The sequence below is a fragment of the Salvelinus fontinalis genome, chromosome 14 (assembly GCF_029448725.1).
Source record: "Salvelinus fontinalis isolate EN_2023a chromosome 14, ASM2944872v1, whole genome shotgun sequence".
Classification (NCBI taxonomy): Eukaryota; Metazoa; Chordata; class Actinopteri; order Salmoniformes; family Salmonidae; genus Salvelinus; species Salvelinus fontinalis.
Window position 1 is genome coordinate 29644781 of NC_074678.1, and position 17316 is coordinate 29662096.

Here is a 17316-nt window from a genome sequence, read left to right on the forward strand (position 1 = left end):
TACGCTGTTGATCTGAATTCATCTTTCAAAGTGCTTTCTTGTTTTCCTTAGGAACTCCCACATAGTCATGGACAAGTGTGGATTTGGCTCAGTGGAGAAAGGGACAGAGCCCCAGGGAATGTTATGCTTTACACAGCCCTGTAGTGCTATGATGGTCAGCATAGTCAACCAGCCGTGAATATTATGACATTTGAATAATGCCAGTCAAGGTTCATTTCCATGCCCATGTCTAAAGCTCCTTCTTCTTTAAAAAAATATTTTCATACTTCAAAGCTGACATTAGGAAAAAGCCTCTATCGCTCATGTTAAACCTCAAAGAGTGTAGTTGATACATTATTTATGTTGTATCAAATACATATGCAATGCATACAACATGATCAGCGGCAATTTTAGCATGTAAATCTTGGTGGGGCAAAAAGAAATAAAACATGTGGGAAGCCACTACACAACAGTAAACAATACATTAATTGCATTACTGTATAACGGTGACAAACGGTGCCCACAAACTGTAAGGGCCTACATAAAGCTGTCCCAACAGCAGAGTCCCAACAGCAGTCCCAACACCTTACCACTGCTACACCTGGCTATCAGCGGAGCCTTGTCTGGCAGCGAAAGTTCATTCAGCCTCATTTACTGCCTTTAAAAAAACGTCTGACTTGCTTAAATAAATGTGGTTTCTACTGACAATTGAGATGTACAAACTATGGCATAAGGGGGATGACAAGCCGATAAGAGGCAATTCGTAATTTCAAGTAAGACATTAATGAGTGAGCTAGGACGGACGTAGTCAATATAACTATTTGTTCAGCACTTTTGAAATGTACAGTGACAGAATTCAGAACATGAGCCGATAATAAAAGGGGGCATATAAGCAGACAATGAAAGCTCTTACAATATTCGATGATGACATTTCTCAGAAACAGGTTACAGGCTACATGTTCACCACCAAGTCAGAACAGTAGGCAAAATTAAGGGGTGAAAATAAACCAAATTATTAGGGTGAGGCACATCGACTACAAACAGCTTACTACACAACATACACTTAGTATTACTTTCTTAGCTACAGTATACATATCTCCCTGGCATATTACATCATTTAGGCAGCAGCATACAAGACATTTTTGGACTCACCTTTTTGTGCTATGTTCATTTGAACAGGAAGGTGGCGCAGTGGTCCTTTGTAGGCAAATGTTGTCATCAAACTTTGTCATTAAAGTCTGGCATTCTCTGGATTTATGGTGCTTTCAAGACATTTGGGAACTCTGGAAAAAAAGGTTGAATCTAGAAAGAGGTTTGAGTTCCTGATTTACAATTCCGAGTTGGATGAAAGTTCAAAACTTATTTTCCCAGAGTTCCCAATTGTCTTGAACTCACTAAAGTCAGATGTTGTAGTTCCGAGATAAGTTGTTTTGAGCGCGGCACAAATCCTGCTTCAATGACAGCATGGCCAGTGTTGAATGTTTATAATTTTAAACTAGGAAAAGAGACCCTTAATTTTAGACTTGGGACTCCACAGCCACGCCACTGAATAGCAGGCTAATGATTTCCTTGCAATGCTTGCAGTTAGCCACTGATTCCTTCCAAACCATTCATTGTTGAATTTGCGATTTCCAACTTGTTGTGTAATGTTTATGTCCAATGGCCGATGAGCACTGATACGTTTTATCTATATTTCTCTTAATTATTTATCTTCAATGACAAGGATTAAAAATGATTTGCCAATTGATTGTCGACTTGATTCATGATGATGACTGCTAGCTAAGATTTTGAAAGTATGATGTTGACCTGTAACTCGATGGCAGTACCCAAGGAGGCTTGAATTTTCGAGGTCTACCCTTTCGAGCTCTACCCTTAGACTTGGCAGTGACATAGTGTCCCCATGAGTAACAGAACACTGAGCCAATCACGGCGCAACGCTCCATATTTTCTGCTGGCTTGCCCACCACCACAGAAAGTACTGAGCTAGGCTGAAACACCTGCATTTTGGACCTCCCTTACTCAAGAAACATGTTTGTACGCAGCTTTATTAACTCAATTATATATATATGTTTTGTAACATTATTTGCAAACGGATATGTGACACGTATTAATGCCAAAATAACATGCAAACAAGCAAGCCCCCCCCCCCAAAATATATTTTTTGTTTTTTGGGGCAAAAAATAGCCCCACCTGCCCTGAATAATGGGTCGCCACTGAACATGATACACTATAAACTAACATCTTCAAATACTGGAATATACCGGTACATGTGACTTGGGACATGGTTTTAAGTAATTTAATCATTGTGAAAATCAATAAAAGATGTCTCTGTGGTACACAATCATGAGATCAATATTTCACAAGATGTTCTTATTCCCTCTAAATTGCCGTGTTGAATCATCACTTCTGCCCCATGCAGCTCCTCCATACAACAACAAACATAGGTCTCGGAACAGTGATGAGAACACGGGGATTGATGTGACTTCCCATTTACAATTTCAGTCCAACGAGAGAAAAATTATGAGCATTAACCTTACGTGTCGAATGATCTACAATACACTTTCAAAATGGTGGAATTGGTGCCTCTAGGGCATTTCAAATGGTTGTTAGGGGACATTTTTCCTGAAGAATGTATCTGTTTTATATGATTGTTTCGTTGTTTATAATAATGTGTATTTTATTGTTTATATGAATGTGTAGTTTATTGTATTTTGATGTGTATTGTGGTGCTATACAGGCCTCATCTGGAAAAGAGACCTTGGTCTCAGCATTGACTCCCTGTCGAATTAAAGGTTAAATAAAAACTATGTCATGTGGCCATTCAGAAAGGATGTTTGGCAGGGCCCGTAATGCTGCCTGCCGTTGAGTCATGTTAATAGGAACAGCCCTAGCAGATCTTCCCCAACGGTCTCCTATGTAGATCAGTGGGACTGGTCTCCATAGCAACAGTGACAGATGGAACATAGCTACACCTCAGCAGAGATAGAGAGCAGAGAGTGGCTGGGGTCCTCTTGGAGCGAGGGGATGTGCTCACTGCTACTGCTGCTTTCTGTACCTCTTCTCTACCACCACCCACACTGGAGGCAGGCAAGCCACTCTCACTGTAACACAGAGAACAGGGACACTATTTTATTCATCTTTCTCTTCACTCTTTATGTGAATTTGAGGAGATAGATACTGCACTCCGAGCACAGTCGTGTTTCTTGCTAAGGTGTTGGGTGGAGGTTATGTTTGTGTTTAAGATTAAGGAAGCTGACAGCTACCATACGGTGCTTTACGCTCTAGGACAACAAAACAAGTGGACAATAATCCATTCTAAATTCTTAAAGCCATGCACTGGACCGGCATCTGGATTGGTCTTCAGCCGGTGGTGATACATTTAGATTGTAGTAAGGTTGATACACTCACCAGATAAACTGGGTCATCATGGCAGTAATCTGTTTCTTGCCTGTTCATTTACAGGCCAATAACCCTCTGTGCTTTGGTATGATGAGACCTTGAGACCTGAGCAACACTGCAACAGAGAGTGTCCTCTCCAGTCTCATAGAAGCCCACTATGGGAGCTGACTGACTGTGTATCTATGGAGACTCAGTGATGCTGAACGTCCAGGACTGGACATTGTAACTTCATGTCAGAACCCTGCCTAGGCATGCCACTCAAACCCTGGCATGAGCTGATACACGGGCAGGCACAGGCAGCCTCAGCCCATTCTGAAAAGTTCTCAGTAGAGAAAGCTGTGGGTCTCCATGGACGTGTTTTGGACTACATGAGATTTTCCTAGCATATGACATATAAAACATTTTATACTGAACATAATCTTTTACTGAGAATTGATATGTAGGAAATGAAACAAGTTATAGTGAAATGAGTAATAGAATGGAGGAAGCTTAACTCATGCCTCTTCACTGAAAGGTGTTATTGTGTGTCACGCCCTGACCTTAGAGAGCCTTTTTATGTCTCTATTTGGTTTGGTCAGGGTGTGATTTGGGGTGGGCATTCTATGTTTTGTTTTCTATGATTTTGTGTTTCTATGATTTGGCCGGGTATGGTTCTCAATCAGGGACAGCTGTCTATCATTGTCTCTGATTGGGAACCATACTTAGGTAGTCCTTTTTCCCTACTTTCGTTGTGGGTAGTTGTCTTTGTGGCACTATAGCACTTCAGCTTCACAGTCGGTTTTGTATGGTTTATTGTTTTTGTTGGCGTCATTCTAAAATAAAAGTAATGTACGCTGACCACGCTGCACCTTGGTCCGCTTCTTCCAGCATCGGCCATGACATTGTGACCCCGATTGAAGCAGTTGGACTGGGCTTTCTATCTCACCATCCTCTCGTTGTCTTGACATCTCCACTGGCTGTGTGCCAGACCTGTCTGTGTGGCAGTGCTGAAGCTGGCACAGCCTGTGATGTACAGTACCACTGACACCTTTTCCCTATCAGAGCTCTGCCACTCAGGCCTGGTTTAATTATGCCAGCATGGCATGCTCTGACGCAGACTGTGCCTGTTACTGTGCTGCTTCCAAGCACCAATTCTGTGGTCCTGCATGGCTCAGTTGGTAGAGGATGGTGTTTGCAACACCAGGGTTGTGGGTTCAATTACCATGGGGGAACAGTATGAAAAACAACAACAATGTATGCACTCATTACTGTATGTTTCTCTGGATAAAGTGTCTGCTAAATAACTAAAATGCAATTTCCAGTATAATGTATACTAAGAGTAACCAATTAATCAAGTATCTTTTTGAAAACATTTCTAATGTGTATATGTCCTCCAGACAGTGCTAATACATGGTAATCATTGAAGCTTAGCATGATGGAGCTCTGTGTTTTTGGTTAAAGAGATGACATGCGATGCGTTTGGCAGCTGTGTAGCCTGGTACCCTTTAATCCAGGCCTGGGCAACTCTAGTCCTCGGGGGCCTGATTGGTGTCACACGTTTGGCCCAGCCCCAACTAACAAACCTGACTCCAATAATCAACTAATCATGATCTTCAGTTAAAAATGAAATTATTTTAAATCAGGTGTGTTTGCTAGGGATGGGGGAAAAGTGTGACACTAATCAGGCCCCCGAGGACTGGAGTTGCCCAGGCCTGCTCTAATCTATGTGATGTTCTTGAGGCTGCATGGCTTCCTGCTGTATGGCAGCCCCCACATTCTGTCTGTCATAGGCTGGCTGAGTTATAGTATCAGGCTCTGGGGGCAGACACACACAACCCATCCCTGAAGAAAATGACAGAAATACTCTGCATACACAAACAGACATCACAAACAAGAGGGCTATGAAATGTATTTAGGGGCACAGGCAAGCGGATTCGGGTATTAGCGCGAGAGCTTCCAGTTTAGAATCCAGTGCTTAATGTAATCACACCACTGCTCACACTCTGCTGGTTAATGACATGGAGCTAAAACAACATAGTTCTTATAACCTTGGCACATTTTGACTGGATGTTCTATTCTACCATTTTGATTCCTTTCTTCCCAGAGCCACTCTCCGTTTTTTGTATGTATATTTCATGAAATTCTTCCATGTTATCCACAGCTTGCTATCTTTGCATGATGTTTGTTAGGCCTTTGCAGGCCACCGGATAGCTCTCTGCACTCCTCTGTAATGTACTGTGTCTGCAGATGGCATAATGAAGTAACGCTCCCCCAGCACAAGTGTCACTTCTCTGGGTAGCGTTCATAAACGCTGCACTCAATAGCCTCTGCTCAATGTCTGATGACCTTGCTGCTGCTGCTCAGCCAAATGCTGTTTTATTCCCTAGGAAAGAGGAGACAAAGCAGAATAAACTAAATATAACTGCCCCTTCCAATATAAATATTTAATATGATACGCATATGGAGCCTAAAAGATGATAAATGTTGCATCTGAATGGGATGAATCATGCCTTATCATTAAACAATAGCAACAGACCAATAAGAGTGGGTCTCATCGGAATACTCCAGAGATGGATCTTGGAATACTTAAAGGGTTTGCTTGCCAAAAGGAATTGTTATGCCAGACAGACAATGAGATTAATTAGAAGACTGTCTTAAACAACAGAGATTAGTGAAGACACAGGCCTCGCTAATATATTTCAATGTGTACACAACCGTTCAGCCTTATGCGCCCTGTAACAGCTGCAGGAGGACATGAGGAGGAGCACCACAGCATAACATGTTCTATCCAGATTTAAAACCCACTGGTTGAGAATTTTGTACACCCTCACCTATTACTCACAAGGCATCAGGGAGACACAAGGAAACGGTGCTGTTAATGTTTCAGCTTTTAGTGAGTATCTTCCCACTTAACCCCCTAGCTCCCTGCTTCATTCCCCTCCCTTAATAAATCAATCTCCTACTCTAACTTGTGTAGACCAAGAGGAACCCTTTAAACCATATAAACCATGTTGATTCTCTGTGTCATTATTTGTCTTAGCTGGAGCATCCTGCCAGGCCTAGCTCCTAATCCATCTGTCCTCCACTTCCTCTTCAGGTATTTGATCTGTCTCCACCGGGCTAGCTACAGGATGGGGTTTCCATGGCAACAGAGAGCCCATAGGGAAGCCAAGTGGTGAGGATGTGCAAGGCCGAGATTTCTCCAGTGCAGATGTAGAATTGATGTGCAGTATGGGGAAGAACAATCCCCATTGAGAAATGAAGCAGATTAAGATTAAAAAGAGGTTTGTTTTGTTGATTTAGCATCATATTATACAAACACAGCAATAAGAACACCTGTATGTGCTCATTATTTAACTCCAAATCTCCTTTAAACACTGTCACCTATTTGTGGTAATTTATTTAAAGATTTATGGTAGGAAACACAGCAGGGTGTATTCAATAATTCCCATACATGTTTTCCTATAGTAGTTTCGCTTTGTTTTCTATATTTTCAAAATACAAATCAAATCAAAGTTTATTTGTCACGTGCGCCGAATACAACAGGTGTAGACCTTACAGTGAAATGCTTACTTACAGGCTCTAACCAATAGTGCAAAAAAGGTATTCGATGAACAATAGGTAAGTAAAGAAATAAAACAACAGTAAAAAGACAGGCTATATACAGTAGCGAGGCTATAAAAGTAGCGAGGCTACATACAGACACCGGTTAGTCAGGCTGATTGAGGTAGTATGTACATGTAGATATGGTTAAAGTGACTATACATATATGATGAACAGAGTGTAGCAGTAGCGTTAAAGAGGGGGGCACCACTTTTCCATACAGCTGGACATATGATCAGAACCCATTTTCCTCATATACACTCTGAGTGTGTCAAATGCTGCTGGTGGCATGTAGAGTAGGCGACATTGACGTGGTGAAAAATGTCTTTGACTTCTATGGAACCAGTGAGGAATTTATATGCTTAACCGGGGCTGCAGCACCCACACATATATATCACTTATACATGCCCCCGACAATGTGGTCGATTCCAGTCCCATCGTTTTCCCTGCATGTAATCTTCATGTGCAGGGAGGGGACTCCGTGGGAGGTTGTTTAAGGTTGGAGGAGACAATGTTCAGGGATCAATGAGTGATAGATGGCTGAGAGACCTCAGTGTCCTGTGATTACAGTGTCCAGCTAGGCCACTTCACTGCTCTATACCACTGGCCCTGTCCCTGTCCTTGCCTGCTCAGAGTACGCATTACGATACATGTTCATCTGCTTTCCAGACCACTAGGCCCCTTGACGAAAGGCCCAATTCAAGTTTTGGGTCTAAGGCACTCATTATGCTAGAGAAGGCTGCCATTGCACACAATCTGAGTGTGTGTGTTTAGTTGTGTAAGCTCTTTTTGGAGTTTTAATGATTTGTTAGTGGATTTGTGCTCACGCTGGCATTATTTCTCGTTTTATTTTCTTAGGAAGCTCTCTTTGGCATTCATTTGTTCTTCTAGTTTAAAATGATCCACTAATCCAATGGAAAGGGAAAGAGATGTAGCATAGTCCTGTGACTCACAAGCTATTATTCCTCTTTTCCAGGGATTTCACCTATCCCTTCTACACCTTTACTTTTAAACAGGTCAACATTCACAAGGCCGCAGTGCCAGACGGATTACCAGGACGTGTACTGCGAGCATGCGCTCCCTGTCTAAGTCTGTTATACCAACATGCTTCAAGCAGACCACCGTAGTCCCTGTGCTACTACCGACCCGTAGCACTCACGTCTGTAGCCATGAAGTGCTTTGAAACGCTGGTCATGGCTCACATCAACGCCATTATCCCAGAAACCCTAGACCCACTCCAATTTGCATACCGCCCCAACAGATCAACAGATGACACAATCTCTATTGCACTCCACACTGCCCTTTCACACCTGGACTAAAGGGACACCTATGTGAGAATGCAATTCATTGACTACAGCTCAGCGTTCAACACCATAGTAAACTATGGACCCTGGGACTAAACACCTCCCTCTGCAACTGCATCCTGGACTTCCTGACCCCAGGTGGTAAGGGTAGGTAACAACACATCCGCCACGCTGATCCTCAACACAGGGGCCCCTCAGGTGTTCCGTGCTCAGTCCCCTCCTGTACTCCCTGTTCACTCATGACTGCACCGCCATCATTAAGTTTGCAGATGACACAACAGTGATCACCGACAACAATGAGACAGCCTATAGGGAGGAGGTCAGAGTCCTGACCGTGTGGTGCAAGGACAACATACTCTCCCTCAACGTGGTCAAGACAAAGGAGATGATTGTGGACTACAGGAAAAGGAGGACCTAGCACGCCCCCCATTATCTGTCACGCCCTGGCCTTAGTTATCTTTGTTCTCTTTATTATTTTGGTTAGGTCAGGGTGTGACGAGGGTGGTTTGTGTGTTTTTTTCTCGTCTAGGTTTTTTTTGTACTGTCTAGGTTTTTTTTGTGGAGTTATGGGGTTGTGTTCATTATAGGTGTTTATGTAAGTCTATGGTTGCCTAGATTGGTTCTCAATTAGAGGCAGGTGTTTATCGTTGTCTCTGATTGGGAACCATATTTAGGCAGCCATGTTCTTTGGGTATTTTGTGGGTGATTGTTTCCCGTGTCAGTGTTTGTGCCACACGGGACTGTTTCGGTTTGTTCACGTTTATTGTTTTTGTGTTCATGTTCAGTTTTCTATATTAAAACATGGACACCTACCACACTGCGTATTGGTCTGATCCTTGCTATACCTCTTCAGAGGAAGAAGAGGAAGACAGTCGTGACATTATCATTGATAGGGCTGCAGTTGAGCAGGTTGAGAGCTTCAAGTTCCTTGGTGTCTACATCACCAACAAACTAACATGGTCCAAGCAGACCAAGACAGTCATGAAGAGGGCACGACAAAACCTATTCCCCCGCAGGAGACTGAAAACATTTGGCATGGGTCCTCAGATCCTCAAAAGGTTTTACAGCTACACCATCGAGAGCATCCTGACTGGTTGCCTCACTGCCTAGGTATGGCAACTGCTCGGCCTCCGGCCGCAAGGCACTACAGAGTGAAGTGCGTACATCACCGGGGCCAAGCTTCCTGGCATCCAGGATCTCTATACTAGGCGGTGTCAGAGGTAGGCTCTAAAAATTGTCAAAGACTCCAGCCACCCTAGTCATAGACTGTTCTCTCTGCTACCGCATGGCAAGTGGTACCGGAGCGCCAAGTCTAGGTCCAAGAGGCTTCTACACCCAAGCCATAAGACTCCTGAACATCCAATCAAATGGCTACCCAGACTATTTGCATTGCCCCCCCCCCCCCCCCTCTACGCTGCTGCTACTATCTGTTATTATCTATGCATAGTCACTTTAATAACGCTACCTACATGTACATATTACCTCAATTACCTCGACATCGGTGCCCCCGCACATTGACTCTGTACCGGTACGCCCTGTATATAGCCTCGCTATTGTTATTTTACGGCTGCTCTTTAATTATTTGTTACTTTTATCTCTTTTTTTTGTTGATATTTTCTTAAAACTGCATTTTTGGTTAAGGGATTGTAAATAAGCATTTCACTGTAAGGTTGTATTCGGCGCATGTGACAAATAAAATTTGATTTGATAACAATACAGCTACATACATAACAGTGGCGGTCAGTGCCGTTTAAAAGGGAGGACAATTAATTTTTTATGAGCATGACCTTATTTCTATTACAGCATATTGGATGACTGTCATTCATATTCCATTCACCCAGTTTAATGTAACATCAACTGGTTTAGGCTACGACATGATACTCACATTTTCCATAGACCCATCTTGAGGTTGCTACAACCTAGCCTATGAATGAAAGTTTACAACGTAGGTGCACACAGGTCGAGAGAACGATTTGACAGACAGTGACACATTAAATACCGCCTTGCACACTCTTGCCTTCATCTAGCTGATCTAGGGTGTAATCATTAGTCCAACAGTTGCAAACGTGCATTTCTATTTGGCAAATTCAGGTATATTTATCCCTGTTTTGTTCCATTTGCTTCTGTTTAAGAAACGTTTTTCGACAGAATCGGCAGAATGAATACACCCCTGATCACACGCAAACAGTTCACTTTCATAGCCACATATCAACAGCTTGTTGTATTCCTTCTCGCATCTAAGCCCTCTTCTCCTCTCACCTTTCCCTTCACTTGTGGACTTCAATGCACAACACATCAGCTGTCTGTGACCAGGCAAAAAACCTTTCCAAGCCAAACCTTCATATCATAACCGCTACTCAACCTCTACATCGTTGTTACCATATTAGCTAAAGTAACGTCATAGTCAACATAGCTAATAGAAGTAATGCGTTAGTAAACCTGCTACAACCATGCAGTACAGTGTACATCCAGTAAGAAATGTAGCTGTTACACCGGCGGGCCCCGGTGGCAATACATTAGTAAAACCAAAAGCTTACCTTTACTTGGAAGAGTTCCAGTGTTGGATAGTCACAGCCAGCTAGCTAACATAGCAGCTATCTGTTTAAGCTGGGTGCTTCAGTAGGCTAAACTAGTTAGCTGCATTTGCTAGCTAAGTAAGTGAAAGTGAAAAAAAATAATGAAATATAGCTGTCTCTCTCTTGCTCCTCCATTTTTGAAGAAATGAATTTGTTCAAAGCTGAGCCAACTACTCACCACATTTTATGCACTGCAGTTCTAGCTAGCTGTGGCTTATACTTTCAGTACTAGATTCATCCTCTGACCCTTTGATTGGGTGGACAACATGTCAGTTCATGCTGCAAGAGCTCTGATTGGTTGGAGGATGTCCTCCGGGAAGTTGTCATAATTACTATGGTAAGGGGTTAGAACCATGAGCCTCCTAAATTTTGTTTTGAAGTCAATGTAGCAAGAGGAGGATGGAAGCTAGTCCTTCGGCTACACCATGGTGCTACCCTACAGAGTGCTGTTGAAGCTAATGTAGATCTTCATTGCAAAACAGTGTGTTTTCATCAATTATTTGGTGACGTGAATATATTTTGTATAGCTTTATCTAAAAAGGATAACTTTTTTAATGTTTCATTATTTTTATTTCTATGGCATTTTCTGGGGAGGATGGTCCTCCACTTTCTCCTCTGAGGAGCCTCCACTGATACATACAGGATATAGTGAAGCCACCTGGTAATGATTTTACTCTGTGATATATTGTTGTATGGTTTTATTAATGAGGTGGAAATGTGTCACCTTAATGACTTGTTTTGTTTGATGCCGGTAAACATTTTATGCATGAGAGAAGAAGCTCTGTGTTGTGTTCATCAGTGAAGGAAATGTGCGCCCCAGAATGATATAAACCCCATATTGATAACATTGATTTGCAAGGGCGGACTTCCTGAAGTTGTGGTATAAAATGATGATAATTAATGAGGGTATTAAAGTATCAGAGCCTGATTCTCAGCCTTTGTATTAATGGTCCTTGGGAGGGTTTCTGTACTGATCATTGACAACACTGCACCAATGTTAATTAGATGAGGTTTGGAGAGCCAGGCTGGGCTGCTGCAACCATAGTGAACTAAGAAGACACAAATTGACTTCCCCTTCCCAAAGGTGAGGGGCTGAAATGCTGATGAAAGGGCCTGTGGAAAATAATCAAATTCATTTATTCATATCCAAGCAGAAGTGCTGACACTCGGGTTCAATGTTGGAGAAAGTTTTGGACTTCTGAGAGAGGGGGGAGGTAAGAGGGGGAGTGGGAGATTATTTGTGTATGTTTAGCCATAGTAGGTCCATTTTCATATTTGATTAAGTATGTATTCCTTGTCTTATCCTTCCTCCCCATCATAAGCAGAAAATGCAACTCAGTTTCATGGGGTTTCATTAGTCTAAGCAAGCGCTGCAGGAAGTGGAAAATGAAACCCCATTTTTTTAGCTGTTTTTTTTTTTTTTTAGTAGCCTAGATTTAATTTTAGAGCTATAATTGTAAGTGACAGCTATATTTTATTGAATAGCATAGGGATCTTTGTCTTAATGTTTACCTTTGTGCTAAAACTACAGGCAGCCTCAGGTAAAATTGCTTTGAGATGATATGGCAATTCTGGTGGGATTACTCTCACAGATTGAAAATGACAAAAGCGATCTGTTCTTTTTAAAGTTACTCTCCAGTGTTTCCAGATTTTTATGAAATATGACCTATAATTATTTACAATATGAGTGAAATGCATGTAGTTTTCCTTCCATAAAATTGTAATTAAGTATGTTAAAAAGCAGTTTTCTGTGTTGGAATGGTGTGGGCATACCCCAACAACAGAATGGTCAAAGGTCAAATAGGGGGTGCTTATATTTGTTCTGTTTCACTGCATGTGCAAGTGGGTAACCTGTACAAGTGTGAGGTGTATATGGAAATGGAAATGTGTGGCCATATACCGGTCAAAAATATTAATGGGAGTAAACCAATGATTGGCCAGATCATTCTCCTCAGGAGGATGACATCATCCTCCATTAGGAAATAGCAAGCATTTTTGAAACAACTGTTTGAGGTGGGGTTTTTTAAGTGTTTTTTCTACAATTTATGCTTTGGCCACAAATACGAGTATAGAATGAGTCAACAACATTATTTATGTATGTGTTAACAGAGTATGAGCTTTTAAATGTGAGATTTTTACTGGATAGTTACTTTAATGCTCTCTAAAGCCTGGGGTAGCTGTAGGATGGAGGAAATGAATGCAAAGATATTGCCTAGTTCGGATTCATTCAGAGTATCCAGTCCCAGTGCAATATCATACTGTAGGTTTACTAGTTGTAGGTGGGAAAACGGTCACCAGAGACTAGAAACATGTTCAAATCTATTAGCTGTATAACTAAAATGATGAATGTGTTCAACTTAATGTACTGTCTGTTTATTTAAGGACTGTGTGCATGCTTATGTTAACAATTAGATAACGGTGTCATTTGTGAAAAGTCAAACGGGACTGTTTGTAGGCTGTTCCCTTTGAGGAAAGAATCAATGAAAATGTACTACTAACACTGTTAACACAAACTCTTATCTGTCTCTCCTCTCTGTCTGTCCAACCCAGTGAATACCTACTTTACGGTACACTGTCAACTCTCATAGCTGTCCCTCTGTTAGATACAGCCAGAGGATGATTTTCATAATCCCGTGAGAATGATGAGCTAGTTTACTGACCTTCAGAGTGTCACTCATTATCCATAATCAATACGGATAATGACAAATACACAGAATGCCATTAGGATGAAAATAAATATTAATATTAACAAAGTCTATGTTCTGGTTTAATGTTCTGTGATATGCTATGTGAGTGTGGTTGCTGCATAGGGATATTACATGATAATTAAGCTATCAAACAAGTGACATAACTGCTGTGTGAACCCTTTGTAATAAGATGCACTCCATGGCCTTGTCTCCGAAGCCAAACCCCCCGTCATCACAGGCAGACATTCCCAGGTGGAACCCCAGCGTGCACTACGATCGGAGAGGGTCTGTTTCAACGCTGCTTCAGAAGTGTCCGATTCAATTAGGCAGTCTGACAGCGAGTGCAGCACGACTGGAGAGACCCTCTTTGTGGGGACTAGGAAAGCTAGTTAACATTGGCAAGGCACTCCTCCAGCGTACAGCATCAGGCCTCTGCTCTCAACATCAAAGAACAGACCTGGACACGTCTTTAACGAAGCAGGCAGGGCCTGACCAATCTAACTGAGACAGTTGCAAATGAAGAACCAAATGCAAATGAAGGCAATCAGACACCTCCATGTTTTCAAGGCCCAGGGGCTGTTTGGGTCTACTACATGGAAACTGTATTCACTAAGGAGCATAAAATAAGGTTTACTCAGATCTGGGTAACTATCTGAGGGTTGTAAAGATTGCTGATTCGATATCTGTATGTCATCACGTATTAACAAGGGGTTATTTGGTTTTATTTCTTCTCTAACAGCCACCTGTATGCTGACTGTCTGTCTCCTGCCGACTGTGCAGTGTTGTGGACAACCTTCGTGGGGTAGACTGCTGTCAGAGAGGGGTGTAATGGTGATGAATGAGGTTCTGGGGAGGTATTGAGTCCATCTGTGAAGTCCACTGCACTGGAAACACCAGTGGGCTTCTCAATGGACAGCACTGTACAATGACATAAAGCTTTTATTTCAGTGTGCTAATGGTCATTGGTGCATAGACCTCAAAGATTGGTCATCATGAGATGAGATGCATAGTAAGGGTCCTGTCAACCCTATATCATACACTTATTAATCAATAATATCATCCAGTCATACCAGGATCAGATTGATAGGTCCAATAGGTGAAATAGAAAAACAGATGGAAATGATAGAATTATTATAGTGGATTCTGCAGTTGCCTGTTAAGAGGTTCAATTAAGCTACTCTATATAGATTTTGTGAAGCAATTGTAATTTGTGATATACAGTCTGTAGTATGACGTATGACAATGATGATTATACATGTTGGTGTGTAGAATAACATTTGTAATGAATAAAAAAAGATGTTGCATCATGTGCATGTCAACTCAGCCTGAAACATTCCAACATCCATCTGAGTGTGTATCCATCTAGTAACTCCATGTCTCTGTCCCCACTCATGTGCTAATCATTGTCCTTCAATGTATGGAGGGCGATCTAATGAAGAGTCATAGGAGATTTAAAACCCACTTCTACAGACTGTCTTTTTCATAGTCCTAGTCCAAATCTAAAATGTATTTAGCACTTAGCCCACTATTACTACTTTACCTGCCTTGATTCTAAATGTATTGTAACGGGTGTTGCTCTCCTCATCCTCGGATGAGGTGAGGAGAGAAGGATCGGTAGACCAATGCGCAGCGAGGTGTGATGACATAATGAATTTATTTAACAAAACGAACACTGACACGAACTATACTTTAGAAATGATACAAAATAACAAACGGACAACGTAGACGAAACCTGAACATGGAACTTACATAACGACAGGAAGAACACACGAGCAGGAAACAGACTACATCAAAACGAAATACAACCGAAACAATCCCGTGTGGTGCGCAGACACAAACACAGGAGACAACCACCCACAAACAAAAGTGAGAATGCCCTACCTAAATATGACTCTTAATTAGAGACAAACGCAAACCACCTGCCTCTAATCAAGAGCCATACCAGGCAAACCAAAAACAACATAGAAACAGATAACATAGAATGCCCACCCAACCTCACGTCCTGACCAACTAACACACAAAACTAACATAAATAGGTCAGGAACGTGACAGTACCCCCCCCACAAGGTGCGAACTCCGGACGCACCAGCACAAAGTCTAGGGGAGGGTCTGGGTGGGCATCTAACCACGGTGGTGGCTCAGGCTCCGGGCGCGGTTCCCATCCCACCATAATCCATCCTAGCCCCCTCTCTTCAAGAATGTCCACCCTCTTACTTCCCCCACAAAATCCTCCTAATAACAAATCTAATAGTGACAATACCGGGACAGAGAGATAAACCAAGACAGAGGGATAGATAAGACTATAGATGTAGATAAAGATAGAGAGGGAGATCAGGATAGAGGGGCAACTCCGGACTGAAAGGCAGCTCCGGACAGAGAGACAGCTCTGGACTGATGGGCAGTTCTGGGTATCTAGCCTTTTCAGGCTGAAGGGCAGCTCATGGCTGACTGACGACTCACGACGCTCATGGCAGGCTGACGGCTCTCGACGCTCATGGCAGGCTGACGGCTCTCGACGCTCATGGCGCTCTGACGGCTCTCGACGCTCATGGCGCTCTGACGGCTCTCGACGCTCATGGCGCTCTGACGGCTCTCGACGCTCATGGCGCTCTGACGGCTCTCGACGCTCATGGCGCTCTGACGGCTCTGGCTGCTCATGGCTCTCTGACGGCTCTGGCTGCTCATGGCTCGCTGGCGGCTCTGGCAGATCCTGTCTGGTTGGCGGCTCTGGCAGATCCTGTCTGGTTGGCGGCTCTGGCAGATCCTGTCTGGTTGGCGGCTCTGGCAGATCCTGTCTGGTTGGCGGCTCTGGCAGATCCTGTCTGGTTGGCGGCTCTGGCAGATCCTGTCTGGTTGGCGGCTCTGGCAGATCCTGTCTGGCTGACGGCTCTAGCGGCTCCTGTCTGGCTGACGGCTCTAGCGGCTCCTGTCTGGCTGACGGCTCTGTAGGCTCATGGCAGACGGGCGGCTTTGCAGGCTCCTGGCAGACGGATGGCTCAGATGGCGCTGGGGAGACGGATGGCTCAGATGGCGCTGGGGAGACGGATGGCTCAGATGGCGCTGGGGAGACGGATGGCTCAGATGGCGCTGGGGAGACGGATGGCTCAGATGGCGCTGGTGAGACGGATGGCTCTGGCCGGATATGGCGCACTGTAGACCTGGTGCGTGGTGCCGGAACTGGAGGCACCGGGCTAATGATAAGCACCTTCCTACTAGTGCGTGGAGCAGGGACAGGGCACACTGAACTCTCAAAGCGTACTCTATACCTGGTGCGTGGTACCGGCACTGGTGGCACCTGGCTGAGGGCACGCACCTCAGGACTAGTACGGGGAGAAGTGACAGTGTGTACAGGAATTAGGAGACGCACAGGTGGCTTAGTGCGTGGGGCCGGAACTGGAGGCACTGAACTGGATACACGCACTATAGGGAGAGTGCGTGGAGGAGGAACAGGGCTCTGGAAATGCACTGGTAGCCTAGTGCGTAATGTAGGCACTGTAGGTACTAGGCTGGGGCGGGGAGGTGGCGCCGGAAATACCGGACCGTGCAGGCGTACTGGCTCTCTTGAGCATTGAGCCTGCCCAACCTTACCTGGTTGAATGCTCCCGGTCGCCCTGCCAGTGCGGCGAGGTGGAATAGCCCGCACTGGGCTATGCAGGCGAACCGGGGAAACCATGCGTAAGGCAGGTGCCATGTATGCCGGCCCGAGGAGACGCACTGGAGACCAGACGCGTTGAGCCGGCCTCATGACACCTGGCTCAGTGCCCAATCTAGCCCTACCAGTGCGGGGAG

At 43.8% G+C, this 17316-nt stretch overlaps 1 protein-coding gene across 2 annotated transcripts in view; it reads left to right on the top strand.

The window, feature by feature from the left end:
- The window catches only part of LOC129810589 (leucine-rich repeat-containing protein 7-like), a 294865-nt gene that overhangs the window by 40854 nt on the left and 236695 nt on the right, over positions 1-17316 (top strand). The window contains exon 3 of one of the 2 annotated variants that reach the window (XM_055861262.1): positions 6455-6641. The exons of the other annotated variant lie outside the window; for it this stretch is intronic. The gene's annotated coding sequence lies outside the window, so the exon portion shown is untranslated. The remainder of the gene's footprint in view (positions 1-6454; positions 6642-17316) is intronic. 2 annotated transcript variants of the gene reach the window in all.